Source organism: Mesoplodon bidens (assembly GCF_964165515.1).
Source record: "Mesoplodon bidens genome assembly, chromosome: 2".
NCBI classification, from domain to species: Eukaryota; Metazoa; Chordata; class Mammalia; order Artiodactyla; family Ziphiidae; genus Mesoplodon; species Mesoplodon bidens.
Window position 1 is genome coordinate 20,898,105 of NC_138177.1, and position 18,322 is coordinate 20,916,426.

Here is an 18,322-nt window from a genome sequence, read left to right on the forward strand (position 1 = left end):
TGGGACACGCTGGGGAGATGGGCTATAATATGGTACAAGAAAACTTTCTGTGGTGGTGGAAATATCCTGTAGCTTGATTGGGTTTGTTGTTACATGGATGTATCTATCCATTTGTCAAAACTCATTGAACTGTATACTTAAAATCTGTACATTTTGTTGTGTGTAAATTATATTTCAATAAAGTTTAAAAATAACATGATAAAATTGTTTTTAAGATAACTAAAATATTGTTAGCATCTAGTTTTGTGTATTTTTGAAAAAGCATTTGTCACTTAAATTTATGGGGAGTTGGTCTGTATTTCTATGATGCTTTATTAAACTTTCTAGGAGGCAATTCAGTGATCCTGTCATGAATAATTTAATTTTGCACCTAGTAGTTTTAGTTAAATCCAGAAATAATGAGGTAGGCCCCATTCCCTTAAGGAAACATTTCTTAACATCTGTAGCTTTCACTTTCATTTGAATGGTTTATATTTTTAAAATACATACCAGTTTTATTATATTTACTCTGCTGTATTTTCAGAGGCTCAAGTATTTGAGGGTTTTAGTTAAACTCACATGCCTTAAAAACAAGAGTATGCCATTTTGGACTTACTTTCAAAAAAATTCTATATCTAATCTGAATCATAAGAATATATCTTTTTCAATCCAAGTCTTAAATCTTCAGAGTCAGTAGTGCATTTTTGCTGTCATTTTTTTTCTGCTTTGTGTCTTGATGTCCTGCAGATGAGTTGTTGACATCTGATTTTCACTAGCCATGTTCTTTGAGAAAGAAACATAAGCTTTCTTATTAAATCCTCTTATTTGTAAAGTTCTGGTCACTTTCTCAGGGATTGTAGCTTATAGTATATGGAAGAAATTTAACTGCAGGGACATAAACATTGTTTTGAATGGAAAAAGTCCACACTAGCTGATGTATTATAAAAGTTTAGGCCAGTATCAAAATTTCTTTTTCAGAGGTGGTAAAGAGAATTATTTTTTTAAAGACTGAGGTCATACAGCAGGGGAAGAAACACAGTTCTTGAAGTTCCAACTTTGTTTTTAAAAATGTGGCATAGAGTGTTCTTTAAACTGTAAAAGTGATTCTATTGAAAAACAAATGGAAAATTCTTAGATAATTTATAACTCTTGAAACCCTTCCTGCTGAATTTTTAGTTTAACGATAGCAATAATAATCTTTTTCAATTAAAAAATGCCTAATGGTTTAAAACATTTTCAAATGCATCATAGCAATAATAATCTTTTTCAATTAAAAATGCCTCATGGTTTAAAACATTTTCAAATACATCATCTCATATGACCCACACAGCAGAACAGCTCACTGCGGAAGGTACGGTTTCCATTTTTAATAGATAATGTGTGAGGTTGCATCAGGGTTTGGTTGTATTACATTACTTTCATTCCCTTACATCTATCTCTTATATATCTGAGCTCAGCTTTTGACTAGTTTAAATTAAATTATCTAGTTAGTGTACCTGGGCCCGGATCTGGTTTTTCTAAGCACACACCTAATATTGAGTTAGTTTAACTTTTGTGTTGTTTAATCTTTAATGTTTCTGGAGAAAATATTTAAATGTCTTTTTAGAAAATAAATTGTAAATACCTTTTTAAGCAGCTTCTATATAAAATAACACTTTGTATGAATATAGCCTTTTTCAGTTCATTCCTACAGTAAAGCCATGAGAAAACCAAAGTTCACAAAAATTATGTTTAAAAACACAATCTTTCCATGTCATTGTGCTGTCTCCCAAAATTTTCAACCTGCTGATTTTAGGGGAGAAATCAACAAAATAGAGTCTCAGATTCTAATGCTAAGAGGAAATTTAAAACAGTTTTAAGGTTATTTGCTTTCAGTATCTGCCTGAGAAAGTTAGAATGTCTTCTAAGCTGATGAATTATCATGTGTGATTTCCAAGTTGGTGAAATGGTTAATAGTAATTAAATAAATGGTTGAGAGTAATTATGAGCGTTGAATGCCAACTTTTACCTGGACCGAGTATGCAAAATAAAATCTCCATTTTAATTTTGTGTTCATTGCAAAGGGTGAGGGCCTTATTTTATATTGTCTGGCTTGAAGGTATGAGATTATTTAACTAAAGCAAGAGGAAACTTATATATATATAAGCTGTCTGTTGCCTTTATAAAAATTTTCAAGAAACAGTGGTTTGTTTTTAACACCCTCAAAGGTTTCTGATTTCAAGAGTTCAAATAATTTTATTATGAAGTTTAATTAAAAAGTATAATATGTGCTGTGTAATTAGGTAAATTAGTAAGATTAATTAAAATAAGTAAAATTCAAGGTAGTTTAGTTCCTAAAATCCTCATAGGATTCATGCATTGGATAGTGTACATTTCCTTATTAACATTAATCCTGAGAATTGAGACTGATAGTACAATGGTTAAGAGTTTAGGCTCTGGATTCAAACTGCCTAGGTTTGGTGATCAGTTCTGCCACTTTTTCATCAAATAACTTGGGACAATTTTTGTAAGCCTTAGTTTTCTCATTGATAAAATTAGGTTAATCATAGTACTTGCCTCTACAGGTAAGAATGAGGATTAAATGAGATAATATATGTAAAACATTTATGTCATACATACAAATTTACATGATACAGTTAATTTGGATTATTATCTATATCAGTAGTTGAGATACATAAAAAAGAAAATCCAGTTGATGAGCGGTTTTGACTTTACTACACACTTAATTTGTTGATTTTCAGTACTTCTGTTTTCTTTGTTCTGTTGGAGATCCTATGGAGTAATGGATTAGTCAGAACATGGGAAAGTAGTGACCCTCAACAAATTTGCAAACTGGGTGATATATAGCTGGATAGTTTGAAAGACTGAACCTTGCTTGTAGTTAAGCTTTAAATGAAAATAGCAACAACCAAAATAACCCAGAACCTACTTTTTTAAAAAACAGACTTTTTTCTAGAGCAATTTTAATTAACAGCAAAGTTGAGAGGAAGGCACAGGGATTTACCATATACCCCCTGCCCCCCCCCCGACTCATGCTTAGCTTCCTCGACTATCAGTATCCCCCCACCAGCGTGGTACATTTGTTACAATTGATGGACCTACACTGACATATCATAATCACCTTAAGTCCGGAGTTTACACTACAGTTCACTCTTGGTGTTGTACATTCTGTGGGTTTGGGCGAATGTATAATGACATGTATTCATCATTATAGTATTATACAGAGTATTTTCCCTGCCCTAAAAACCTCTGTGCTCTGCCTATTCAGAGAATTGCTTGACAGTGTTCTTTAGCATGTGAAAGGGAATGGAATCTAATACATAAGTGTAGGGGTTAGCCTTAGAAATGAGAACAGTTTATCTCAAGAAACAGGCAAGATGGCAGAAAACAAATTTGTGTACAGGTGCTGGTAGGTGAGAAGCTGTGATGGTTTGCAGTTGTGGAAGGTATCTTCTGACTGCTTGTGTAGTGAAATAGATACCCAGGTCACGAGCCCAACGTGAAGATAGAGAAGGATTTGTCAGAGGGTTGAAGAGCCAAGAGAAAGTATGAAATATCTATAAGAAAAAGAGAAAGTATTAACAGTGACTAGAGACAAAAGATAAGTTTCGTACCAAGAATGAAAATTAAGATTGACCTCAGACTTCTTAACAGATGCCAGGAGGCTGTGGAAAAATATCTTCAAAGTACTGAGGGAAATAAGAGTAAAAGTGAAAAGAAGGTATTTTGGAACTTGCAGAGACTGAGGATGTATATTATTCATAGATTTTTGCCAAAAGAGCTTCAAAAGCGTATGCTTCAGCTAGAAAGAAAGTGAACCCAGATGGAAAGCATGAGATGCAAGAATCAATATGAGCAAAGAAATAAGTGAATATTTTGGTATGTCTAAGTAAGCATTAATTGTAAAAAGTAAGTTTTAAAATGTATAGTTGTATATTTAAATATATCTACTCATATAATAATGTGAAGAATTTGGAACATAGTTTTTCTTATATCAAGTTGCATAAGTCGTGTTTTTCCCTTTAGAATGAGTGAGAAAACAAAAAACTCTGTAAGCTGGTTTTGAAGAGCTCATGTTATTTAGACTGCCTTTGTGATCACTGTTTAGAAACCTGAGGTGTAGTGTGACCTTAATCTACACTATGTAAAATTAGAAGGTGCCAGGCATATTTGACATTACCTTCTAAGTATACCGATCGTTAGTACTCTAAATCCTTGATTTATCAGATGCCAGAGACATCCTCTGGCTCTGAGAAGGTTGCTCAGACGCTAGGGAAGAGATCGATTCTTGTGTTTTTGTTTTACTTTTTGTTTTAGATATATTTTATTGAAGCATAGTTGATTTACAATGTTGTTAATTTCTGCTGTACAGAAAAGTGATTCAGTTTCATACGCGCACACACACACACACACACACACATTCCTTTTTGTATTCTTTTTCACTATGGTTTATCACAGGATTTTGAATATAGTTCCCTGTGCTATACAGTATACAGTAGGACCTTGTTGTTTATCCATTCTATGTATAATAGTTTGCATCTACTAATCCCATACCCCAAGTCCATCCCTCCCTTACCCTCCAACCCCCTTGGCAACCACAAGTCTGTTCTTTATGTCTGTGAGTCTGTTTCTGTTTCGTAGATAAGTTCATTTGTGTCATATTTTAGATTCTACATATAAGTGATATCCTATGATATTTGTCTTTAGAAGACTTACTTTGGGATATTCCCTCAGAAGGAGACAGAGTGAATAAATATCAAATTAGTGCTTAAATATATTTTTAAATTTCCTAGTTTGCTTCAGAATTTGTGTTCAGATCAAATAAAACCTAGCGTATATGCTGTGTACTCCTGCAATTCAGATTCCTTTTATGGAAAAGAAATGTAGTCTGCTTATTCCTTTCCCTAATCAGGGAGGATGAAGCTAATAGTTGTTGGACCACAGCTGAAAAATATTCTCATGTCCTTTATGTAAAGGCTTAGACACCTTTAGAAATCACTTGAAACATGGAAGGTGTTTGATTACCTGCCAATGTGAGGTTTTTCATCTATTTTATTTTTCCAAAACTAAAAAGTAATCTCCAAAATATATTTATGGGAGCTTCCTAAGCCTCTGCTCTTAAGTGATCATTCAGCCTTTGGTCTATTACATCATGATGTCATTACTGAGCCATTTGTTCTCACCTATACCAAAGATGTTATTTATATACTAACATATTTCTAGACTTTTTCATTATCAATCAACACTAGCATTCTTAATGTTCAAAAGAGGCTAAAACTTCATTTCTGACATCTTTTCTCTTACTATCATACTTTATATTACATTTAGAAAGGATAATTTATCTTTAGTTTATTCAGGGGCTCATGTCCTAATAAAGTGATTTCTACTTATTTGATTATATTATTGGAATATTTTATTTACCTTATTAAACTATATTTTACTATGTTACTAGAAAAATATAAAGTATACTCATGCTGCAAGTGATGTTTGCTGGTAAATGCAAATCCTAATTTATTTTGAGGCTGATCTTATTTACTTTTCAAATGAGGATTTTATTGTTAATATTTATAAAATAAAAAAGAAATTAAATAGCTGCCATAAACCCTTTTAGGAGCAAGTTGGAGCATAAAAAATGTAAAAATAAGATGGATTATGACATATTAAGTGTTCTGTTGGTTTAACATTTTATTTTACTGGTAGTTAAATAATTTAAGAAAAATTTCTTCCCTTCAGTGTTAATTCCAAATCAGGCTAGTATGAAATACATATTAGTAATGCTCAGAATGGAAAATATACACCTGTGGTAGAAGAATATGTCATGGTAAATATGTTTATACAGCTGTGTGATAATGTTAGTTATTACAGAGTACATTTACAGAATCATGTAACGAAACTCATTTTCAAACATCCATTAACTTTTGCGTAGAAATAGCTAATTAAAGAATAACTTCATTTTTCAAATGCAGACTGTACAAACAGTATATAGCATCACTGTAGCTATCTGAAAACTCTGAATGCATAAATTTGATTATAAGTATATGTTGGCTAATTTCTGAGGAATTACAGACTTGTAAGACTATTTCTTATTTATAATTTATGCTTTCATAGAATATAACTTATTCTTAGTATCAGACTGAATTTCCATTAAACTTTATTGCATTTACATGGACTCTTCTGTCATGCTTTAATAAAATTATAACATTGATTTAATTGGGTCTATGTGAAAGCTACTTTTAGCATTAATAATTCCATTTATTCCATAGGGTTGTTAGTTTTGGATAACTTGTATGGCTTCATTCAGATTTGTACTAGAATATGAATAAATATTATTTAAAAATTAAGTAAGCATGAGTAAAAGCAAATTTTAAAATGTACTCATAGGATTTTGAGGATTTTAAAAACATGTCATTCAAAAGAGTGAGTAAAATGTTACCATTTAATATGTATTGCTATAGCGTTATCTATAAAAATATTTTATCTGAGAAATTTAACAGATGTTGTGTGGTTTCATCCTTTTGTCTAACGTCTGAACCTCTGTTATGTGCTCTGTGAAACTCCAGAGATACTAAGATTTAACTTTTATTTCCTGCCCTCAAATATTTCAGTTTCCTTCTATCTGGAAAGAATACCAAGCATCAACTTATAATTACTAGCAATTACTTTTTTAAAACCTACTACATGAGAGGAAGATATTGCAAATGTATTCAGCTTATACATAATGGCATCTTTTATTAAACCTTAACTCTTTTTAGAACTTTCTAAAATGTATTCCAGCTTATAAGAGGACCAGGAAAGAGAATATAATAGGTTCACTGTATATCCATTTCCACTCCTAGAAAAACCAGTTTGAAATGTTTGGGGGGAGGGGGTGTTCGGTAGTTCTTGATTGTTTAAACAACTTAATCTCTAAGATAGATATAGAGTCATGGGGTGTTTGGAATTGATTCGAGGTTAATTATGGAAGGTTTTGACCTCAGTATTTTTCACAGCACCAAGCATGTAACTAACGTATTACAGGTACTTCATAAATGTTTATTGAATCAGTGACTGAATAAATAAGGATTGATTCAGAAAATAGTGAAAATTTATTGGCAGAAAAGGAGAGTCTTCTAGCGGAGGGAGAACAGAAGTGGCAAGAATTGTGAAAGGGTTTGCTAGGTTGGACAAGAGATGAGGTCAGAATAAATGAAGAATCTAATTTACAGAGGGGCTAACATTAAACTGAGTAGCTTTAGTAAGAGAGCTCTAGGTACTACATGAATGTCTGCTATGAGGAGAATTCTTTTGATTAACTCTGTAGGATATAGTAAAAAGGGAAACAAGCTAGAACAGTGGTTCTCAAAGTTGATTCCTCAACTAGAAGCTTCAGCCTCATCTGGGAGCTTGTTAGAAATGTAAATTCCAGGGCCCTAGCCAGAAACTACTAAATCGGGATCTGGTGAGGAGTCGGAAAGGGGAAGGCCCAGCAATCTGTGTTTTAATGGACCTTCCAAGAAATTCTGGTATCAGCAGGCACATCAGGTAACAGATAACAGCCATGAGATTAGGCATTCTATAAAAGAGATGATCAGTAAGGTAATTTCCAACTGTAAACTGAACGATATAAATATTTGATGATTTAGTGTAGTTGTGCAGAAATTATTAATCATTGAATGTACAGAGTTTTAAACAAAAAAGAGATGTTTTGTACTTTGGTGCAGTAACCTCAGGCTTTCAGCTTTGCTGGTGGAAGGACACTTATCAGTTTAGCCAGAAGTAACTGGAGACTTATTTGTAAAGTATAATGTCAATTTTTTATGTTATGGTGGGAACAAAACTAGCTCAAAACAGAACAATACACTTCCATTTGCTGTGTTTATTCTCCTGGAAGGTAAAATTATAAATCAAAGAGGTTCTGTGATGGACAGAGAATTAAATCAAAAGCAATTGGATATTCTTAAGCATTATTTCTTTTGAAATCAATAACTTAATGAATTTACTTTCTCCATTCCAAGAATGTTTCAGTGTAAAATAAATTGAAGCCTTTTCCAAAATCAAAGACCATTTTCTCTTGGCCAGTGCTCAAGACCCTTGATGGATTTTTTTATTCTTTGAGCTTTTCTTTTTCTTTCTTTCTTCCCCTCTTTTTTTTTTCTTTTTGAGAATTTCTGGGGATTATAACTCTCTTTTTTGTGATTATTATAGTACACTTTGTAAATGTATTGTATCCTGTTGCTTCATGATGTGCTTTGGAATACCCTCTATTCTTCCTTGTAGTATATACCGCCTACAAAAATGCTTCTTGGGATGGGTTACTTCTGAGAATGACATGTGCTAAATTCAAAAGGGATTCGGATTGATTCATGTTAATTTCAGTTTCTGATTCAAGATACATTTTTCTTAAAATTATATCACCAGTAATACATTGTATGTAGAGAACAAAGGGATTCAGGAGGAGATAGATCAGGCACTGTGGTGAGCGTTTTATACCAATTAACTCACTCATTGTCTTAAAATTATAACCCTTTCAAGCTCGTTATGAATTACACAAGCAGTTAACACATTCATGTGGTTGACATGCACAGTATGGCTATTTTTAATCAGCGCAGAGAAAACATATATGCCTCTGTGATTCTTTATGAATGTGTTAATGCTCTTTTATTGTGATTCAAGATTCCATTGACATGTTTTCGTATATGCACATTTACTTGCACTTTTTGTGTGAAAGTTATTTATCTAGAATTATTCTGTAGTTGGCACCGCACTGGACACTCAGGTTCAGCCAAAGAGAGCCGAAGAGAGAAAGTAGGATAAAAACCCAGTTTAGGGACCAGAAACTGAGTCATTTTGTCTGCTGGCTCCGTAATATCCCTAATATCACCATAGAGCTGAAGTTTTACAGTATTATTATTATCTGGACTGTTATAGAGCTAAGAATTTGTACAAAATCCAGCTGGGAGAGGGAGCAAGTGCAAGCAACTACAAAAATTGTCAGAAGACGGGAAGAAAGAAAAACCAGGTTAAAACAAAATAAAAAATACTCCCATTAAAAAATTAGCCTGCAAACCTACTTGCCAAAAGAACATGTTAAAAAAAATTCCCCTACCTGCCAAAAATAAAAAAAAATTAGAACATGAATTCACTACTATGCAACTTTGACCAAGGTTGTAAAATAAGTATATTTGGGATGCTCAAAGAGCAGAGGAGATAATATCTTAAATTTTCCAGAATTGATGAAAGCCATGAGTCATCACATCAAAAGTGCACCCAGGTACTTAACAGGATAAATAAAGGTAAATCCACACCTAGAAACAATGTAGTAGAACTACATCAAACAAAAGAGAAAGTATGAAAACAATTGGGAGAAAAAGGCTTTACTTAAAGGAATTACAGTTAAACCTATACTAGACTTCTCATTGGCAACATAGATGCCAGAAGACAGTGAACTAATAACTTCAAAGTTCTGAGAAAAAAATAATGGTATATAGAATTTTGTACTCTGCTAAACTATTATTCCAGGATGAGAGCAAAATTAAGAAAATTTCAAATATATGAGTGTTTACCATACACCTAACCTCCCCAGAAGAAATACTAACTAAAAGTTACACTCAACAAGAAGAAAAGCTATCCCAGAGGGGAGGTGTGGGCAAAAATATAAAATAATACTGAAATTGATTAAATTTCAGAGGTGTAAGAATCTTTTCTTGTCTTTGAGAATGTGCGAACATGATATGTTAAACAAGAACATTAATTACTCCAACTACAAAAATATATGCTCTTCAGACACTAAATATTCAATACATGGTATAGAAACTAGTTGTTTGGTAATCAAGAGAGAGAATGATCTCTGTGAGGCGGAGCAGTCTAAAAAGAGAAAAGGAAATTTCCCTGTACCTTGAAGAAATAGGTAGGAGTCTGCTTTGTCCATCTCGTGGAGACTGAGTAGTGAGAGAGAAGGAGCAATGTGAGCAAATTGTACGTAGGTGATGAAATTCAAGACTCATTTTGAGGATAGTTTGGCTGGGCTTGAGGATTTGTGTAAGAGAGTGATTGGGAGGGTCCTTCTGAACCTTTTGGAACCCTTCTGGTAGGCATGGGGGTATCTCTGTATTGAGAGAAATGGGATGGCATCGTTTTTAAAAAGTTGACTTTTTCTAGGTAAAATCTAGTATTTGTATTCTATAAATGAGCAATATACATTTCTTTAAGATTTAAGAGTATTTGACTTAGGGGCTTCCTTTTTTAAAATTTTTTTGGTAAATTCTATTTTAACAAGTTGTGTTTTCTTTTTTCCTGATGATTAGTTTAGAGCATTTGAAAGCCTCCATCTCTTTATGTTATTTTAGCTTACAGTTAAACCTATTTTTCACTTTGTTCATAGTTGACCTTTAGACTGAATAAATGCTGATTAAGTATTAGTATAAAGTAAGGATATCATAGTATTGGAGAATATCTTCTCTAAACCAAAGCCTCTTGCTGTTTGCAATTTGAATAGTCTAGGAGACAAAGGTATCTTTGCAACAAGGGGACTGAGAGAATGGATTTACTTTGTTTCAAGTGTAAGTCTGTGTTGAGCAAAGTTAAGGAGCTCTTAAAAGGAAGGGTGCCAATATCCCGTGCCTTTTAATTTCTTTTGCAGATGGAAGAGATCATTTTACTGAGGGAGTGAGGTTGTGGGGGCCATCTCAAGAAGTAGCAAGGAGTGGGTGCATGCTGGCAGGCAGCAACCAGCGCTCGTATGACCCTTGTCCGTAGGCCAGAGGAGGCTGACTCCTGTTTCTGGAAGTCCAGTGCTCAGGTATTTTTCATAAACTCTTACTAATGTGCTTTAATCAAGTACCTGTGTGTACAGCATTATAATGAATGATATGGGGTTCTAAGAAAAGAATCAGTTGGAATTTCAAGAAGAACCACAGTGTGCAAGAATGCTTAGTCATACCTTTGCAGTAACTGTAGATAAGTGTAATGTTGCAGTTTTCTTCATTTGTGTTTCTTTTCTCCTACTAAATTGTTTTAAAATCCCAGATTACTACTCTGTGTTAGATTACAGCATAAAACACCTAATTTTTCTTCCACCTTATCTATTTTCAGTGTTATATTTTGTCCTCTCCCCTCAGTTTCCTATTTCCCCCTCAGACTGTCTCAGTTTCTGCCTTGCTTCTTTTCTTCCCCATTAGTTGATGTGTGTGTCTTCAATTTATCACACTGATACTCTGGCTGTTTTCCATTTCCCATGTTCCTTTTACCATCTGCCTTCTGTTGCCCCTCTCTTTACTCTCTCCTCTTCTATCCCTATTGGCTTTAGTTTCCTCATATGTTGAACTCTTTTTCTACAGGGATTTCTTAATTATAGGGGGTTGACTCATGTACTAATCAAATTGTTCCTTTTAACTCTAATTTATTCTCAGAGCTTATTAGGCAGCAGAAAATAAAAGGTAACCACACTATATTCATAAGCTTCAGTAAACTTTTGTTGAACTTATTTGGTTATTTGAGGTTTCACTAAAGAATGTGAGCTAGAAAAATAGCAGTGTGATAGAGAAGTGCTTTCAAGTCTGAGTATTGACATATGACGTAGTGGGAGCAAGAATGAAGTATAACTGCCATATGCAGTGATGTGATCTTGGGATATGATGCAATGTGCAGGACTCTTAACCCACAGGACCAGATTTTTATAGCAGTAATGCGAAAAGCAAAAACAAAACTGTACTTTAAAAAACTTCAAACTGTACTTCAGAGTTTTAGAATTAAATAAAAAATAGTGACTGGAACGTACTACATTAAGATTTATTCCGATGTTGTAAAAAGTATTACCCCCCCCCCTTTCTCCTTGGTTCTTGGTCACTTGTATTCTCCTAAAAAGTTTAGCTATGAAATGGCTAGAAGTGAAATATAAAATTAAGACTGAATCATTTTATAAAATATGAAAGAATTAAGCACATAAATTAATGGATTAAATTTATTTTTCATGGATCAGATAATTTGCTTTCACATATTAAAATATTAGCTTGTATGTTTCAAAAAAGAGTGGAGATGTTACTGTTAGACCCATATTATCCAAAATATGAACTTCCACATTAGAGAGTTTATTTGAAAAAGAAGTTGGTTTACAGCGTATTAAAACTACTTGAACTATATTCCTTTATGTGCTTAGCATAAGATTTTACCCTTCCTTTTCCTATTTTCCTCTCCTTTTATTAAAAAATATTTTGTCTTAAAAAAAAGTCATAAGATGTTGGCATTAAACATTTAGTAAAAGAGTAGATAGGAATATAAAAATGAAATAGGAATCTCTTCTTAGCATTCATCTTTGAGATAACTTTTATGAAATTTGGGATTCAAACATTCCTTATTTCTGTATAATTGGTACACTGCAGAGCCAAGTAGGGATAACTTATTTTATTCCCCGATTTGTACTTAAAAGTGAGAGTATTTTATTTAAAAAAATAATAATAAGATTCTAAACAAAAAATAGGTATGGTCTGCTTGTATAACTAATACTGTTTTATGTTTCTCTTACCCACACCAGTATACTCTGATGTCAGATGATCCAAAGGAAGTCATTAAAATCTTCGGGCTGTTATAAAATTCCTTGTTCCTCTATTTGAAGTCAGTTTTGATCAAAGGGACAGGAATTTAATTTTTTAAAAGGAACTTTTTAAAAAATAAAAACTCTTTTAGGAAGACTTGTGCAGACCCACAGTTGAACCTTCCAAGTATACTAGTACCAGAATCCAGAAATAAATGTGTGTTACTATATACATACTTAATAGCCTTTCAAAATATATTATACTAATGGGATATTAGTTTTATGCTTTGAAGTAGGGATCAGAAAAAAATTTTTTTTCTTGTGACATGGTGAGGGCTGTACATTATTACTAATTTGGATTCAAATTTTCTTTGGACCAGTTCAAGGGGCTTTGCCCTCAGAGACAAGATGACATGGACACCAGGACCTTACCTCCTTTTTTCAATCTTCTCATCTCCTTTTTCAATCTTCTCACCTCCCCATTTTTTTTCACTTACCCTCTTGAAAAGGATACAGAGTTATTTATCACTGTGAGAATAAGCACTGTCAATACTGTCCCCCTCTTAGGAGATATAATGAGAGATCTTGTAAAATTTAGTCTTCGATGGTGTCAAAAAGGGTAATGAAGTTAAGATCACAGTAGCAGAGACTGAGTATCTCTCATATACTCCTGGCTTTATAAAATCTGAGTTCAACTGTAGCTGTCCTGGACACTGTGTTTGAGTACCAGTTGTCAGCGTGTATCAACCGTAGCCATCACTGCAAATATAATCCGAGACTAAGAAAAGCAGTTATTTCCAAAAGTTAGGTTTCTTTGATCTAAGTAAATGGTACATTTTAGCTTTATGCAAGATTAGGGATCATTTTAGAGATTTGTGACAGTTCTACTTGTTTCTATGTAGGGCATCTGAGCTGGATCCTTGATGCTGGGTTTGACTTCTTGCAAAGCCAGCAGGGTGTGGATGCGTATTACTAAGGCATTCCACTTGGCAGAGAAAGGAATGAATACTGCATTGCCTAATATCCCATAGGGATGGCAAGGGGGAGTGCATACTGTTCCTTCGCTGTGACTGAGGGCTGTGTTGATGGTGTACTATGTAAGGGAATGTGGCTTGAAGATATTAAGTAGAGCACATACTTAGGAATTCTTCGTCGATGACTGAGATATCCAGGAAAGCAAAGACTATTGGGTGACAAAACAAGGCAGATGCCTTAATTTAGGAATAAAAAAAGAACTGACTAGTTCTAATTCTTCAACCCCTCAATTTTTTCATCCTTCATTCTCCTTTAGTATAAGGCACTTTCAGTGATAGAGCTTTGTAAAGTCTAAATACTGGATAATAACATTGTGATAAGTATCTCTTCTCTGTTTCTTTTTTTTTTGGTGGGGGGCGGGTATGTGGGCCTCTCACTGTTGTGGCCTCTCCCGTTGTGGAGCACAGGCTCTGGACGCGCAGGCTCAGCAGCCATGGCTCACGGGCCTAGCCGCTCCGCGGCATGTGGGATCCTCGCGGACCGGGGCACGAACCCGTGTCCCCTGCATCGGCAGGTGGACTCTCAACCACTGCGCCACCAGGGAAGCCCATGGTGGCAGGCTTTATGGTGGCAAGTATGTTGATGTGCTTCAACTGTACAGCTGCATCTGGTGGCAGGCTTAAAGTCAGAATCTGACACTTACTTTAGTCCGCGCGTGGCCCGCCCATTATTTGATTTACCACTTCTGTCCGCGCCTCTTTCCTGCACTGCACACTTGTCTCAGTCACAGTTCTGGTAAGCCCACAAGCTAACCCTAGCCAAAATGAGTAAAAAACAAACGTCACGGGAGAGCTTCTTGGAAAATGGGGCAAGACCAAATGATGAGACAGAAGAAGACTGTAAGACTGCCAACCAAAAGAAAGCTGTATTTAAAAGAAAATACCAAGGGTCCTACTTAAATTGCAGGTTCATTGCAACAGGTGATTCACATTCTCCAAGCCCGCTTTGTATAATGTGTGGCGACTGGCTGTCCAACGAAGCCATGAAAGCTTCAAAACTGCTTTGCCACATGGAGACCAATCACCCTGCATTAAAAGACAAGCTTTTGGAGTTTTTCAAAAGAAAAAATCATGAACACGAAGAACAGAAGCAGTTACTGAAGGCCACCACTTCCTCAAATGTGTCTGCACTGAGAGCATCATTCCTAGTGGCTAACCGCATTGCTAAAGCTGAGAAGCCCTTTCCTATTGGTGAAGAGTTGATCCTGCTGCTGCTAAGGACATTTGTTGTGAACTTTCAGGAGAGGCTTCAGTTCAAAGGTGGCACATGTTCCTCTTTTGGCTAGCACCATAACTACACGACCTGATGAAATAGCAAAGGATATTGAGGCACAATTGTTAGAGAGGATTCATGAGTCACCGTGGTATGCAATCCAGGTTGACGAGTCTACCGATGTTGACAACAAGGCAACAATGCTTGTTTTTGTGCGATGTATTTTTCAGGAGGATGTGCACGAGGATATGTTATGTGCACTTTTGTTGCCAACCAACACCACAGCTTCAGAACTATTCAAGTTTGAATGATTACATATTGGGAAAACTGAATTGGTCATTTTGTGTCGGTATATGCATGGACAGAGTGGCTGCCGTGACTGGAGGGCTTTCTGGTTTCACTACTCGGGTCAAAGAGGTCGCTTCTGAATGTGAGTCTACGCACTGGGTCATCCATAGAGAAATGCTGGCTAGCCGAAACATGTCACCTGAACTTGACAACGTTTTGCAGGATGTGATTAAAATTTTCATCCACCTTAAAGTATACACCCTTAACTCACGTCTGTTCGTGCAGCTCTGTGTGGAGATGGACACGGAGCACCCACGTCTTCTCTTATACACAGAAGTGAGATGGCTTCTAAAGGGAGATCACTGGCCACAGTTTTTGAGTTATGAGAGCTACTCTAGAGATTTCTTTTAGAAAAACAGTCACCACTGGCAGCACCATTCAGTGACACAGAATGGATCGCAAAACTTGCTTACTTGTGTGACATGTTCCACCTGCTCAGCGACCTCAGTCTGTCACTTCAGGGGAGAACGACGACTGTGTTCAAGTCGGCAGATAAAGTGGCTGCATTCGAAACTGAACTGGAATTATGGGGGTGATGAGTGAGCACTGGGATTTTTGACATGTTTCAATCATGAGCAGAGATTTTGAAAAAGACTGAGCCAGGGCCTTCTTTCTCCCAGCTGGTGCATGGTCACCTGTCTCAGCTTTCAGAAGAGTTTGAGCATTACTTCCTAACCACAAAAGACCCCCGAACTGGGAAGGAATGGATCCGCGACCCATTTGTGAATAAGCCCGGTGAATCGACTTTGTCTGTGCTAGAAGAGGATCAACTGCTTGAGATCGCAAATGACGGTGGCCTTAAAAATTATGTTTGAGGGCTTCCCTGGTGGCGCAGTGGTTGAGAGTCTGCCTGCCGTTGCAGGGGACACGGGTTCGTGCCCCGGTCTGGGAGGATCCCACATGCCGCGGAGCAGCTGTGCCTCTGAGCCATGGCCATTGGGCCTGCGTGTCCCGAGCACAGGGAGAGGCCACAGCAGTAAGAGGCCCGTGTACCGCAAAAAAAAAAAAAAAAAAAATTATGTTTGAGACAACTTCATATCTCCATACGTTCTGGATTAAAGTCAAGGTGGAATATCCTGAGATTGACACAAAAGCACTGGAAAGCCTGCTTCCATTTCCAACATCCTATCTTTGTGAAGCAGGGTTTTCTGCAGTGACAGCAACCAAAACGAGATTACGGAGTAGACTGGACATAAGCAACACACTTTGGGTATCACTGTCTGCCATCACCCCCAGTTGGGACCATCTAGTTGCAGGAAAACAAGCTCAGGGCTCCCACTGATTCTGCATTATGGTGAGTTGTATAATCACTTCATCATATAGTACAATGTAATAATAATAGAAATAAAGTGCACAATAAATGTAATACGCTTGAATCATCCTGAAACCATGCCCCCCAACCCTGTGGCTGTGGAAAAATTGTCTTCCACAAAACCAGTGCCTGGTGCCAAAAAGGTTGGGGACAGCTGTAGTAGTACATGTCACAGCATACCCATGGTGGCTTTGTATGGGCATCAGACATCTTCCCTGTTGTATCCACACTTCCCAACACTGGAGCTGGAGCATTTACCAGTACCTACCCAGGAGGTCCATTCTGGCTGGCAGCCCAGAAAGGTCTACCATTCAGGTATGGTAATGACCATCCAGAGCTTGCTTAGACTTTCAGCATTGGGGGTTTGCAATGAATGTGCCAAAGATGCCTTGTTCCTGAGGACCACCAATCGTTGTGATGATTTTTGTTTCAATGTTTTTGAAGTGGCATTTGTCATGCTATTAAGTTAATATGTTGAATATGTTAAGATAACCTTTTACTAGGATAGAAACAGAGGGAATATTTCCTAACCCATTCTATGAGGCAAGCAGTAGTCTAATACCAAAACCAGACAAAGAATTACAAAAAGAAAACTACAGACCAATATCTCTTGTTAACATAGATGGAAAAAAAACTCAACAAATTATTAGCGAATTAAATCCAATAATGTATGAAGAGAATTACAGTTGACCCTTGAACAACATGAGGATTAGGAGCCCCAACTCCCTATGCAGTTGAGAATCCATGTCTGACTTTTGACTTCATCCAAACTTAACTACCGTTAAGCCTACTGTTTACCGGAAGCCTTTCTGATAACATAAAAAGTCAATTAACACTTATTTTGTATGTTCTTTGTGCTATATACATATTCTTACAATAAACTAAGCTAGAGAAAAGAAAATGTTATTAAGAAAAATCGTAAGGAAGAGAAAATACATTTTAAGTGCGGTACTGTATTTATTGATACTGAGAGTTTGCATTGTCTGTTTACAGGATGAATTATCTGTCAGTACTTACATCAATATTTTCTTATATGATACAAAACACTGTAGATGTTATACATGTTACTAACACTAGACATCAAAAATAAAAGATAATGTGGAGAAAAAGATAACCTTTACTGTCCATGGTAACTAATCCTAGGTTCTAATGCACCCCATTTATAAATGTATTCTTTCAGCCAGGCCTATATTTTGAGTCTGACAGCACTGCCATGTTGGGATACTTTAGTCTTCTAGTATATATCTCATATTCTTATATTCTGATAGAACTAAATATCCTTACTCTTTCCCGTTTGTTACTGCATTATTTCTTATCTTTTTACAGCCATCTCACAGAATTTTATTTCATATAAACATATGAAATATGTAGCCAGACATAGCATGAGTTTCATAATTTGGAACTGCTTGAACTTCTGAATAACTAATGAGTGTGTTTTCAACATATAATGACTCCCGCCATTTTTATGAAATATCTAACCCTAATAAACGTCTTCAGTCTTAGAGTTCGGGTAGTTTAAGGTTCTTTCCTTGCCAAACATAATATTACCACATGTTATAAAAAGTATACATAAATAAAATAGGATTAGAATTTTCATTTACTTTCATCCAGACAACTTCATTTTATATCAGAGAATGTGGTGTGTCATAGTGTTACTTAATCTAAGCCTTTAGCAGTGACGACAGGTGTTTGTACGCAAGTAACACATATATTTTCCTATAAAGTCTGACTTTTGGAAAATTAACTTGCATGTATTTTTATTTCATGACATAAGTAAAGTAAGTGTAACTTTCTCCATAAATATTAGAAGTCTAACTTACAGAAAATTTCAGTTTATTGGTCATAATCCTTCTTAACATATGCTGTAATACCACATTCATTTAGATTCATTTAAGGTTTGGTAACAATGCAGCTGAAACCATTAAAAT

The 18,322-nt window shown here is 35.6% G+C and overlaps 1 protein-coding gene across 3 annotated transcripts in view; it reads left to right on the plus strand.

The window, feature by feature from the left end:
* The window catches only part of DISP1 (dispatched RND transporter family member 1), a 209,234-nt gene that overhangs the window by 115,899 nt on the left and 75,013 nt on the right, over nucleotides 1–18,322 (plus strand). Inside the window, exon 1 of one of the 3 annotated variants that reach the window (XM_081225437.1) lies at nucleotides 10,673–10,756. The exons of the other annotated variants lie outside the window; for them this stretch is intronic. The gene's annotated coding sequence lies outside the window, so the exon portion shown is untranslated. Of the gene's footprint in view, nucleotides 1–10,672; nucleotides 10,757–18,322 lie in introns of those variants that run through there. 3 annotated transcript variants of the gene reach the window in all.